General features: G+C 43.9%; 1 pseudogene; it reads right to left on the bottom strand.

The window, feature by feature from the left end:
- Window positions 1-1479: 1479 nt before the first annotated feature.
- Window positions 1480-13978, bottom strand: LOC148090528 (26S proteasome non-ATPase regulatory subunit 11 pseudogene; annotated as a pseudogene).
- Between the last annotated feature and the right edge of the window lie 348 nt (window positions 13979-14326).

The following is a 14326-nucleotide window of genomic DNA, read 5'->3' as shown; positions in this document are numbered from 1 at the left end:
TCTGAACATCAGATATACTGGGTGTTGGTTAGCAAGAACCCTATGCACATTTGATATCGATGGTGCCAAAACCAAAACAGTGACTGGACATGATGGGGAGAGGATATTGAGAACAAAAACCTGATTTTTGAGAGGAAAATAAAAGCCAGTCAGATTCAGTGACGATGCAAAACCTGGTACAACAAAATCCTTTTATTTTACAAAATATAAATTTATTTTGAAAACCTGGAAGGATAATCTGAGAAAGGGAAAGAAAGGCAACAGGAGGCCAGCAGGAAGGAAGCAGGAGGAGGGACAGAGGGAACGAGAGAAGACAAAGAGCTGAGAGGAAGAAGATGGAGCTGAGCACAACAGAGGTGCAGAAGCTTACCTGCCCAGTGCCACTCAAGCCTTGCTGTGTGACCTCATCATAAAACAAAGCATGCGAAGCACAGCGCTCCTCCTCCCGCCCTTTGAGTGCTAAGAGGTAAGTGAAGAAGCTCCCTGGGTAGGGGACATGAGGTTGCTCGAAAACCCAACAACAAAAATTTAAAAGAAAAAAACTACACACCTCACAGTCTCATTTCCAATGTTCGCTGTTTTAAAAAGAAATACATCCATCTGCCAGCAGGAGAGGAGGAGTAGGGTGGGGTGAGAAGTTAATGGAGGTGAGACAACCTGACTTCCCAGAGGGGAAGGAAGAAGGAGAGAGACATGTGATGGTCTCCTGGTTGAGAGAGGGGAAAGAGAAGGGAGAGAGAAAGAGCAGAGGAGAGGGGCAATCAAAACACTGACGTCTAATCTAGTTTACTGTGTTAAAAAGAGCCACATGCACAGCTGGCCCCGTGAGGGCCCACACTGCTCCCCATGGTGTGGCCATGGTGGACACTAGCTCCTGGTCTCATCCCCATTCCTTCACAGGTCGGAGCTGCGCTGCTGTTGCTGTTGCTGCTGCTGCTGCTGCTGCTGCTGGGGCGGCAGGACGCTCGGCCAGTCTGCTGGAGCCACTGTTGGAGGGACGGTGGGTAGACAGGCCGTATGACAGGGAAAGAACACCCAAACGCCTCATTTCAAATAAAAAAGAAAGTAACAGTCTATACCCAGTTGTCTGTTTTGGTTCAGTACAAACAGAATAAAAAGTTGTTGCTTCGATGGTCAGGCAAACACCCAATTCTGAAGAGGAGGAGAGGTAATGCCCAGGGGGTAGATTAGAAGCCCAGTGGCTGGTGGAGGAGCGCCCAGCTTGGCGGCCCTCTTCCAGGAGGCAGAGAGCACAGCTTTAGGTAGTGTAAGCCTTTTTCCTTTTATTTAGAATAAACTTTCTTCTTTTTTTTTTTTTTTCCAGTAACCAATATCCCCACTCCCAAGTTGGGCCAGTAAAGGTTACATGAAAACTGGCACATCTATCGGCTGCAATATAGATGCATCAAATGAGGATTTTAAAACTTTGAGTGAAAAGTACAACAAAAAGAAAAAAGAATCCCCTAGCATTTTCCCCAAAGGTTGCACTCTCCCGCCGCAACGCACTCTCCAAAGGACCACTACAGATCCAACTGTGTAAGAGAAGACAGAGTGTCAGTCGGGAAGCTGAGAGGCCACCGGGAGGCTTTCAGTCTCGACAGGCAGAACAGACAGGCAGAAGATGGTGCTGCTGGCCGGTCCTGGAGCCAGCACTCACCTATGTCAGTTTCTTGGCTTTGTTGTAGAGAGAATCCACTACTTTACTCATGTTCTGAATTATTTCCAGACCAGCTTCATAAGTTTTATCTACTGGGGGGTTCATCGAAAATAATCAAGACACCCTCCCCCTGGTCCAAGATCTCATGAAATTTCTTGTCAAGAATCATCTGTGATCATTTCTTTTCCACAACGGCCATGGAAAGTTTGATGAGGCTAGATATGTGTTCAATCTGTACTCGGGGAAAAAGGCTCAGTGACTCGGATTGGATTCTGGTCCAATAAGTTATCAAACAACTTGGCCAAGTGTGTGTTGATGACTGGGTCATCCCGGAGCTCTGCCCGGTAATCTGTCAGGGCCCTTGCAAAATCTGCAAGTGATCTGTTCTTGCTAGTCTGGGCCACACATTTTAATGCTACTGTCTGCCTCCCCGCATGCCACAGTGCAAGCTTCCCGCTCACCAGAGCATGGACATCTTCTGGGGTGTTGAGCATGATTTTGCACAGCAACATGTACTTCAGAGATGCGATGGCCTTGGGGCTACCAGTGGAGTCACAACCCTCAAATGCCTCTTAGAAATATGAGTATGCCGTTTTCCAATCCTTCTCCTCTGCTGCTTGAATAATACCTGACTGCATATCCAAGGTGGCCTGCAATTTAGGGGGACAGTAGATGGCATTTACCGTGGTTCGAGCAGAGGTTAAGGCAGCTTGGGCTTTCAGCAAGTTGCTCAGGACACGGTATGTTTTGCTTTCTAAAAGCTGTACTTCCACCAAAAGGGCTTCGTCATCCATCTTTCTCAATTCCCGCAACAGCTGAGAACCCGAATGCAACGCTTCCTGGTACCTCTTGGTATCAAAGTACAAAGACACCTGTCTTGCCTCCAAAGCTTGGCGTAAGAAAGTTCTTTTCTCTGATTTGGCCTATTCGATTTGGCACTCTAAACACAGCTGGATCTCCTGCCCCGTAGCTGCTTCCGTATCAAGAAACAGATAGAGAAGAGATCAGACGAGACGAGCTGCTTCAGCCTTGCTGATGGAATTCAAGAAGGGCCGCACATACTTCAGGAGTCCTCCAAGCTCTGCAGCTTGTCCAGGCTTCGCCAGGAGAGACCCCAGTTCCAGGGTGCTCTGCTCTTTGACCTGCACTGCCTCCTCCGCATGCTGCTGACTGTCATGCTTCGCTATGGAGTGGAGGATGTCGATGGAGGCTTCCAGGTCGGTGCTGAGTACAGACTGGGCTCTCTGCAGCTCCACCACCACCACTGCCGCCACCTACAGCTCTCACCCCCCCCCCCCACCCCCCGGGCCTTTTAAAGTAAGATTACCTTAACCCTCAGGCCATAAAAGTCTCCCCCTATATGTTCTTTAAATGGTTTTAAGGTGTCATTTTGCATTTTTAAGTCTCTGTTCATGTACAATGGTTTTTTGTGCTTACTGTCAGGTAGAGACCCCATCACTTTTTTCTTCCCGTGGAAAACTAATTGTACCATCCTCATTTATTGAATGCTGTACACTTCTCCCGCTGTCCGCTCTGCCAGGTGTCTGGGTGTCCCTGATTCTCCTCTAGCCTGTTCCACCAGTCAGTTTCTTTATCCTGTGCCCAGATAAAATGAAGATTCCAAGTCAGATCTGTCTGTTTGAATCTTCGGGTACTAGCCTACAGTATGATGCCTAAGGTCCTTCAGTGATTCCTCAGAGCCTCCACAAGGGGGTCTACGCTACCTATGAGGACCCTGAGCATCTTACCTTGTTTCCCTCCCCCTTTATCCTCTCTGTCCAGAGCTTCTTGCAGTTTCCTCAAGCACAGCATTGCTGTTTTGTGCCACTGGGCCTTTGGACAAGCTCAGCTGACTTCCCTGTCCAGTCCTGGTTGGCACTTCTTCCTTTGCCTCCCGCTGTGACTTGTGCAGCCTCTCTCCTCTCACTACACTGTCATCCAATCGTTCTGTGCTAATGAGACTAGTATTTTGCCTCGCTTTGACCATGCTGGAAACCCAAAGAATTCTACCAAGCAGATTCAGAATGAATCATTCAAATTGATCACCGTTTACCAATAAATAAAAACCACACTTCTGTAAGCGTTTTTGCCCTTTGAAAGTATACAAAGCCATGATTCATTCACTTATCTTGATAACCCTCTGGGAGAGGAATTCGCTTAACCCTGTTTTATAATTCAAGAGACTGGGAATCGAAGAGGACAACTGGTTATCCACGCTCACAGAGCTTCACTGTAGAGCTAGGACCAGACCTGTGGTATTTTGACCCGTTGCTCTCCACAGACCCTCACCTGTCACTGTTCTGTCTAACTTTGCTCCTCTGGAAATAAGCTGTGCCTTTGGCTGTGAATCACGGTGTCCAGCAGTGTTTGCCTCTTCCAATAGCACAGAAAATGGTTTGTGGAGTGTGACTGTAGACCTGGAAGCCCTTATAAAGTTACCATTTTCCATGTAAATTTCAAAACAAATTAGTCGAAGGAGGTACTGTCTTTGACGTTTTGGCGTGCACCTAGAAGTTGTGAAACGATAAACCCATGGAAGAGTTCATATGGACCGGGCCAGATGAAAAGAAAAAGAGGCCACCCTCGATAGAGCATAGATCAGTAGTTCACCTACCTGAAAGTCGTGTGCATCCACATTTTCAGGAGCATTCTAGTTCTTTAAGTCTGGCATGAGAGCAGAGTGAAAAGCTACCTCCCACAAGGGATTTGGCTAGTTTATAAAGGTGATGTAAGGTCAGGGCTTTGTCAGGTCCTGATTCTACCGAACCATTCTATCCTTCATCCTTTCGTCCTTACTACCACAACCTTGACCCTGCTGCATCTAGAGATGGGAACACAACCTGGTTCAGCCCTCGTGCTGGCCATGCCATATGTCCCAGATGACACTGGCAGCATTTCTAGGAGGCCTTCTTGAATTGGACAGACACAGCTGGCTTCTCCTTTTGCCCTTTCCCCTTTGTCCTGCCAGGAATACAGATGCAGTGCTTGTGACCTTGGAGACAGAAGCCACAATGAAGGATGGAGGGGCAAGGAGAGAGAAGATATTGACATTCAGGAAATTGCATACCAGTGGCTCAAAAAGTGGTCTTAATAATGGCAACACAGAATTATTATAATATAATCATAACTATAATACATGTTTATGGTTATCAACAATTCAGAGCTGTGGCATTAGCCCTGAATTGTCTATTCTTATTGCATGGCAACTGAAATAAATGAACCCCCATTTGCTTAAGCCACTATTCAAAATGCAGTCAAATACAGTTCATGATGATAGAGCAGTGCATAACTGAAATTTATTTTTACCCAACTTGCCTTAGTTATGGTAGACAGTTGCTGTTGTAACATTTAAACCCAAACGTGTATAATGATTGAAAAGTAGTCCATTTATTTCTCCTGGAACATTACCGGGAAAGCAAAAGGGTCTTCTTGGTGGGCTTTGTGCATGCACTTGTACAAGGGACCCACGCTGTTGGGAACTCTGCCACCTTCACCATGAGGCTCCCATCCGTTGCCCCATAGGTGTCCTCTTTTGCAGTTTGCTAAAAGGGGACAAGCACAGGGAGGTGCACCCTGTACGAGGTTCTTATGGGCTAGGCCTGCCAGGGGCACACATCATTTCCACTGACATCCCATTGCCGAGATCTCAGCCCCATGGTCACACCTAAGAGCAAGGGAAGCTGGCAACGGATGCCCAGATTGGGACCCAGGAGCATGAGGAGAATGAGGATTTTAGGTGAAGAGCTAGGAGCCCCTGCAAGCTACGCCTTTCCAAAACTAATAAAAACTTGGCTATGCTGGGTTGTTTTAAAGAGAAACTCACAAAAATGCTCTAAGCATGAACTGAAAATCCAGCACAAAATTAAATGAGGCTTTGCCCCTTATGGACTGTGAGGCATTGAGCTAACTTCTTGACTTCTCTAAGCCTCAGTGACTTTGTTACTATCATAAAGGCATAATAATAATAGCAGTTGTCTCATAAAATTTGGATGAAATTAAGTGAAATAATGCATACGATCTCTTATAGGCACTCAGTAATATAAAGCAAGTGCTCAAATATTAATAATAGTGCAATTGTATTATTGCTGATAGCCGTAAACATATATTTATGATTACATTATAATGATTCTGTGTTGCCATTATTATGACCACTTTTTGAGCCACTGGTTTACAATTTCCTGAATATCAAACATGGAATGCGAACTAGTGCCTATGCTATATTTCAAAGCATAAAGAATTAATATTTTAATCATTAGGACTCAATATGACATTTATTAATAAATGTGGATTTTTTACGGAAAATATAACATTTATTGCAAAGGAACAATTATGTCAAACGTCACAGAGCATTCTCATTCTTTGAGGCAATATTTCTCCACAAAAAGTCAAAGAAGGCAACAGATATTTGAACAAAAGGAAAACACTGTGTGAAGCCTGTTTGAACACGCTCTCCTGTTCTCTTTCCGCTCCCTGCATCTTCCTTGGGCTTTCATAACTGCGTGTTCTCTTGACAACTTCTCATTGCCACTGCTAGCTCTTTCTCCTCAAATGCGCCCTCGCATGATGGCGTTCCTCAGGACTCTTTTACTCGGTTCTTTCCTCAATTTATACCCTTTCCCTAAACGTTCCCATAATAGGCCTATGGTTTAATTACCATTTACATCAGTTTCTCAAAGTGTGGTGCATGGGACCACCTACATCAGAATCACGGGAAGGGGAGTGTTAAAATCCAGGTTCCCTGGCTGTATCCCAGGCCTGCCCAATCTATTCTGTGGGCTGGCACTGGGAATCTGCATTTTCAGTAAATCCTCCAGGTTGCTTCCAGCCCCACCGTATGTGTCAAGGAGGGCCTGGCTGACCTTAACAATGGCGGCTCAACATCCCCATCTGGTGGCTTCCTCACACCGTTGCCTCTGTTTTGCAAATGCAGTCCATCCATGCCGGTTCTGAACTATTCAACATCTGAACAAGAAAGACATAGGAACAGAGGACATTAATGGAGTATCTGCTCCGTGAATAACCAAGATTGAGTTATAACACCTTTTGACTATTCTAGCGCCAACCTTAAACTTGTCTGTATTGAACTTTTAAGGGGAAATCAAATGGATGCCTTTTAATTCTCACCCCACTACAAGAAAACACAGGTATCAAATGACACCTATCTATAGAGGATTACAACCATGTTCTCATTTCTTACAGTTGTGCCAAGAAGACTTAATGAGTTTTCACGTTATCCTTCCTGAAGTTAGCTAATAAAGAGCACTCCACTTTCCAAAAATAATTTGATATGGAGCACTCTTAGTTAACTTACATTCTACTGTCAAGTCTTTGTTCCATTTATAAAATATATATATTCCCTGTAAAGTAATTTTTATAAAATATAAAGTTTATGAAGGAAATGAAATTCATGCTTCATTCCACTAGGCAGACACGCTACACAATTTTAAAGTGGGGGGAACTTATTTACTTTCACCCCCCCCCTTCCTCCCTCTCTTCCCCCATACATTTTTTTTTTTTTTAATATTTCACTTTTTTCGTACCTGTCTGAATTTGTGGCCAGCTCTGTAATATTTTTGTGTGTATTTTGTATCACACGTTTTACTTCTTTCATCTAAGATTTGGAGCAAAGCTTCAATATTTTATTTGGTCTGATCACACTTTCAAACTGCCTACATCCTCAAGTAATGTTAATGCTAAGCCAATGGCTTATGTTTGACTTCTAATTCTCTTCCTTATAACATTTCACTGGCTCTTGGAAGCACACCAGTGAATTGGGTGAGGGATGATTGACGATGACCATTCAACGGAGGTAAGAACAGTCTCTTCAACAAATGGCCCCTGGACAACTGTATCCACATGCAAATGAATGAAGTTGGACCCTTAAGGTATGCCATACACAAAAAGTCACTCACTCAAAATGGACCCAACACCTAAATACAAGAGCTAACATTATAAAACTCTTGGAAGAAAACACACCAGTACACCTTCACGACCTTAGATTTGGCAATGATTTCTTAAATATTAGACCCAAAGCAAAAGCAGCAAAGGAAAAAAACAGATAAAAATAGATAAAAGGCCTTCATCAAAATGAACATCCTTTTGAATGAAAAGACTCTAGCAAGAGAGAAAAAAGATATCCTACATAATGGGAGAGAACATTGTCGAGTCATACATCTAGTGAGAGTCTAGTATCCAGAAGGTAGAAAAGCCCTTACAACTCCAAACAAATGACAACAATACAAATTCGTAAATGACCTGAACAAACATTTCGCAAAGAAGATACACAGATGGACAACAATCACATATGATATGCTCGGCATCACTATTCATTAGCAAATGCAAATCAAAACTACAATAATAGCTGTAACACTTAAACTTAGATGTCTAAAACTTAGAAAAAGGAAAACAACAAGTACTGCGGGGAAAGCAGAGTGATCAAAAGCTTTATACATTGCTGGTGGGATTTTTTTTTTTTTTTAATATATCTTTATTGATTTCAGAGAGGGGGAGAGAGGGAGAGAAACATCAATGATGAGAGAGTCATTGATCGGCTGCAGCCCACAACCCGGGCGTGTGCCCTGACCGGGAATCGAACCCCGATCGCCTGGATCCTAGGTCGACGCTCAACCGCTGAGCCACGCCCGGCTGGGCGCTGGTGGGATTTTTAAATTGTACAGTGACTGTTGAAAATGGTTTGGTGGTCCCTCACAAGCTTAAACATATAATAAGTATATGATACAGTAATTCCACTCCTAGAGATACAGCCCCTCCCCCACCAAACAAAAACAAGCATTAAAAACACACACACATGAACGTGAATGTTCATAGCAGCACAGTACAAAACAGCCAAAGGTGGAAGCAACCTAAATGCCCATGGACTGACGAATGCATAAACATAACGTGGACTCTCCATGCAATGGGATATTATGCAGCCATAAGGAGTGTTATAATGTGGATGACTTTGAAGTCGTTATTCTAAGTGAAAGAAGCCAGACACCAAAGGTCCCATAATGTGTGATTCAACATATATGAAGTGTTCAGAATAAGCCAATTCATAAAGACAGAAAGCAGTTTAGTGGTTGCCAGGGGTTGGGGGCAGGAGGAATGAGGAGTGACTGACTTCCTACTGGGTATAAGATTTCCTTCAAGACTTGGCAACGTGTTTTGTAAGAAGATAGACGTGATGGTTTCGCAATACTGTGAATTTAGTTAATGCCACGGAATGGAATACTTTACAATGGTTAATTTTACAATGTGTGAGTTTCGATTAGTCCACTGTAATATAATAGTCAAGTATTTGGGGGGAAACTAAGCTATTAATTTTAATGCATTCATTTAAAATAATATTAGGTTCGTTGTTGCTTACATATAAATAGGCATCATGAAAAAAATCACTCTATTTTTTAAAACAAAAGAAGTATTGAAAGTGTGGTTTTGATTTAAAAATGGGCAAAGGCCTGGCTGGGCATGGCTCAGCAGTTGAGCATCAACCTATGATCCAGGAGATCGAGGTTCGACTCCTGGTCGGGACACATGTGCGGGTTACGGGTTCGACCCCCAGTTGGGGGCGTGCAGGGGGCAGCCGACCAATGACTCTCTCATCATTGATGTTTCAACTCTCTCTCTCCCTCTCCCTTCCTCTCACTGAAGTCAATAGAGATATATACATTTTTTAAATGGGCAAAGGACCTGAATAGACACTTCTCCGGAGAGGGCACACAGATGGCCAATACACATGTGAAAAAGTGCTCAACGTCACTCACCATCAGAGAGATGCAAATTAAAACCACAACGAGATATCACCTCACACCTGCCAGAACGGCTATCATCAATCAATCAACAAGCGACAAGTGTTAGTGAAGATGCGGAGAAAAGGGAAACCTAGTACACCGTTGGTGCAAATGCAGACTGGTGCAGCCACTGTGGAAAACAGTATGGAGGTTCCTCAAAAAATTAAAAACAGAACTGCCTTATGACACAGCCATTTCACTTCTGGGACTACATCCAAAGAAACCCAAAACACTAATTCGAAAGAATAGACGCACCCCTATGTTCATCACAGCGTTATTCACAACAGCCAAGATTTTGAAGCAGCCCAAGTGCCTATCAGTAGAGGAGTGGATGAAAAAAGCAACGGTACATTTACACAATGCAATGCTACTCGGCGGTAAGAAAGGAGGAAATCTTGCCTTTTGTGACAGCATGGAGGGACCTGGACAGCATTATGCTAAGTGAAGTAAGCCAGTTAGAGAAAGACAACTACCATATGATTTCACTTATATGTGGAATCTAATGAGCAAAATAAACTAACAAACAAGATAGAAACAGGCTCATAGATGCAGAGAAAAGACTGACAGCTGTCAGAGGGGAGGGGGTTTGGCGAGCTGGGTGAAAAAGGTGAAGGGACTAAGCAACAAAACAAAAACAAAAACAAAAAACCTCCACAAAACTTCATAGACACAGACAACGGTATGGTGATTACAAGAGGGAAAGGGGGTGGGGAGGTACAAGAGGGTAAATGGTGGATAAATGGTGAGGGAAGGAGGCTTGAGTTTGGGTGGTGAACGCACAATACAATATATGGATGATGTATTATAGAATTATAGAATTGTATACTTGAAACCTATATAACTTTATTAACCAATGTCACCCCAAAGTCAATTAAAAATTTTTTTAATTGTTGAAAGAGTGGCTTTGTTTTACACTTGTGCAAATCTATTTAATATCTACCTGAATAGGGAAGGTCGGGGTGTTCTTACCTGCTTCTTCATCCCACCTCCTACAATCTGTCGTTTCCACAGAAGGGAACCGAGCAGCCTGGACTCTCTGATACAGAGTAGGGAAAGGAAGATCTCACTGGTCCCCCAACATGTTCTTATGGACCATTCCCCAGAGTTCCCGGAATGACCACTGGGCACTGCTCAGGTCCAATGTTCTTCGATGACATTTAAGCAGCCCTTTGAGAGCAGAGACACTATTAATTGATTTGTCTAAAGCACAGACTACTGCAAATGACTGAGAGAGAGGGAGTGTGTGCCCTCTGCCCTGACGCTAGGAGCCTGTCTCAGCATACAGTCCGTTGGCAATGTGGTTACAGCAGTGCACACTGAGCACGGACTCCAAATGGGAGAGGTTCATCTCAACGTCCCTATCGTCCTAGGTCAAGGGCTCTTTGGAGAGTCGTCTCTCTTTCCGGGAACCATGGTGTCCTTGCAACCCTGACAATATATATTTGTCTGAGGGTAGACCCAGGGTACCTTGGTCCTGCCACGATCTCAGTTCCTGATTTGCCTTCCTCTGACATCCAGGTGCTTCATCCTCTCACGTTTTCTCCTCTCCGGGTCACTTAAAATTGATCAAGATTCCTTGGATCTCACCTGCACAAACGTACAGAGCCTCACGTGTCCTGGCAGGTTAAAAGGAACCTAAGTACGTGCGCGCGCTGGCGTGCGTGCCTGCGTACGTGCGTGCTGCGTGCCTGCCTGCGTGCGCGGGCATATGTGAGATCGTGTGTGTGTGTGTGTGTGTGTGTGTGTGTGTGTGGTGTGTGTGCGCGCGCGCGCGCGCGTGTGTAGGGAGGACAGAAGCTGTTATCCTTTTACTTTATTTTCTCCAACACACCTTTGTGAAAACACCCCTGCCCCATAATGTTTATTCCATGAGAACACTGGGTATTGTCTCTATATTCATTTATTAATTAATTAATTTATTTATTTATTCATTCATTCATTCGTTGGATTGGTTGGGGTGTAATTGACTGAGAGCAAGATCAACGCTCTGTATCTGAGGATGTATTAGTAGTTCCTGGTTTCCATAGAAAGCAAACATCAGGGAAACGGTTTTGATGACATCCTGGTTTCCATGACAACTGGGGTAAGCCATTCTTTTCTCGCGGCAGAAACGTTTAATGAGGATACTCACCGACTGGAGAGATGGAGTAACTGTAGAAACATCGAGACTAGTCGGTGTCTGCAATCAATGTGAGTGTTGTGTGTGTGTGTGTGTGTGTGTGTGTGTGTGTGTGTGTGTGTTGCCAGTGTATGGTCTTTAGTTGGACATGAAGCCCTCCAGTCCCTCCTGTTTTGTAAGGGAGAATGGCAGCTCCTCTTGTTGTGGGCTAAGGTGATTGAATAACCTGTCATGCCCCATCCCTGCTTCAGTGTCCTAGGTGACACCTGTTGCCTGAGGGCATTGTCACCTGAGTTCCTGAAAGCAGAGATCTCCAAATATTTCTCATTTTACACCTCTGCTTACAATGATTGTCCCATGAACCCTTAAAGATGTAAGCTTATTCGTTTACACCTACTTGTAGTAGAAAGCTTTTATGGAAACGATATGAGAGAGAAGAGTTGAAGTCTGCAAATGAGACCAATGGGTAGCAATGGATGATCTAAATAACTTTGTGTAACCGGGGGATGATATTGTGCTCACCCTGAGTCATTCACACACACAAACTGAAAAACATGTTCTCTACAAGTCAAATTTCCTGTTATCACACCATTAATTACAGTTAGGTAAACAGAATTCAAATTAGTAAACGGCTCCTTCTTTATTATATAAGCATAAATATAAGTTCCTTCTTGAAGGCTCTGGGTTTTTTGGTTGTGTGTTTGAAAGTGAATGCTGTTGATGTTACAGCTTTTGTATGTTTATTTGTGTTTCTAAAGAAAAACACGGCAATTGGTAGGATGCGCCGTCGCATTCCTTGTCAGGGATGTGCCTTAAGAAGGAGCAGGTTCTAGGTAGAGGATATCCATGCCTTTCGGCTCAGTCTTATACGGTGCCGAAACCGAGCTCTGCCAATTCTATTTTCCCTCTACCTCCCGACTGCCTGTGAGGTTTGGCCAGTGGGGTCTCTGGAGTGCCACAGGAGGTCTGGATGTGGCACAACCGGCTGTACCTTCCTCTCTGTTCCTGCTCCTCTCAGGGCCATCTCAAAGAGGCCCTTCATATGACAGGGACAGGGACATGTGATCTCAGTAAGGACCAGCACCAGCAGATTGGACGGTCTTGGGTTTCCTGCATCCTTCCCCTGACCTCCTTGAGAAACGTCACAGAGCTGGGCAGCCCCTTTTCTTAGAATTCTGAGCCCAAGCTCAGAGGTCTCCTCCTCCAAGGGCATGAGTTCTCAGAACCACCATCTCTTCCCTTGGCTGTTCCAGAGCTACAAGTGCCCACTCTTCCTACCATGACATTCTTCTTAGTGTCTCATTACCCCCCCCCCTTTGCTTTTTCCGGACTCCAACTCATTCTATCATGCTCCCTCTATTTAAAATGATAAGAGGACCCTGCCTAATATCAGGTTGGTTTTTCTCTCCTTGCTTTTAAGGTCTTCTATTTCACTCTGGTTTCTAGAAGCTTTACTATGAAAGCCTATGTGTGTTTGTATGTGTGCTTGCATAACTGTGTGCAAGTATTATTCTCTCTCTCTCTCTCCCTCCCTCCCTCCCTCCCTCCCTCCCTCCCTCCCTCTCTCTCTCTCTCTCTCTCTCTCTCTGTGTGTGTGTGTGTGTGTGTGTGTATGAGTTAAGCTCGTGGCTGGGAATATGAAATATACTACGTGAAATATTTCTTTACTTTGGAAAATTGTTGGCTATTGTTCCTTGGCACATTCTGCAACCCTCCTCTCTCTGTTTGGACTGCTGTAATTGAATATCTCCCATGTGCTGAGGTACATGCATTTTGATAATGAATATTTCCTTTGATCATATAAAATACACCTCAAAACATTTCAAATATATTCTGATTGTATTCCTCTTTTTTTATGTGTCAGGCAACATAATAATAGGCATGTTCTTTTGTTGTTGTTGTTGTTAATATATCTTTATTGATTTCACAGAGAGGAAGGGAGAGGGAGAGAGACAGATAGAAACATCAATGATGAGAGAGTCGTCATTGATCGGCTGCCTCCTGCATGCTCCCGACTGGGGGTCGAGCCCACAACCCGGGCATGTGCCCTGACCGGGAATCAAACTAAGATCTCCTGGATCCTAGGTCGATGCTCAACCGCTGAGCCACGCCCGGCCAGGCGGCATGTTCTTTTTTAAAAATTTAATTTTCACTGCATTCTATGCAATGGTATGTATGTTGCCGTTTTGCTACACTTGCTCTCTTTTTGTTCACTTACATCCAATATTTCATTTCCTATCCCCTTAAACCCTCTATAAGGTAAGATTTTGGTGCATATGTACATGTAAACTGTCCTGTTTGTAATATTTTTCAACACGATTTGAAAAATAACATCTACCTTCACCACTCACTTCCATCCTCGTTCCTCTTCTCTTTTGGATGGAACCGCATCATGACATCTCTATTGACCATTCTAGATTTTTTTTTTTGCATTTGCCTGTCTTTCATATCCTAAGATAAAATGGACAGCATCACTCCCCATGTGAGTGTGCATTTTACGTAAAGCATATAATTTGTACTTAATTGTTCTGTAGTCAGAGCTTTGTCTGAATCTTTTCAATGTCAGTACATGAAGGTCTGCATCAGCCTTTGTGCTGAATACATAGCATACCTTCGTTGGCTTAGACTATAGACTTGGTAGTCTTTCTCCATGGGTAACAAGCTCCTGGCATATGTTCAATGTTGTTGTGCTGAGCTACAATGCAATTACTTATCCTGTGAACAAGGGCACCTCTTTTTCCTCATGCAAAACACAGGGAA

Source organism: Miniopterus natalensis, chromosome X (genome assembly GCF_054644295.1).
Source record: "Miniopterus natalensis isolate mMinNat1 chromosome X, mMinNat1.hap1, whole genome shotgun sequence".
Lineage (NCBI taxonomy): Eukaryota > Metazoa > Chordata > Mammalia > Chiroptera > Miniopteridae > Miniopterus > Miniopterus natalensis.
Note: the sequence above shows the minus strand (reverse complement) of the source record. Positions and strands in the feature narration are given on the sequence as shown.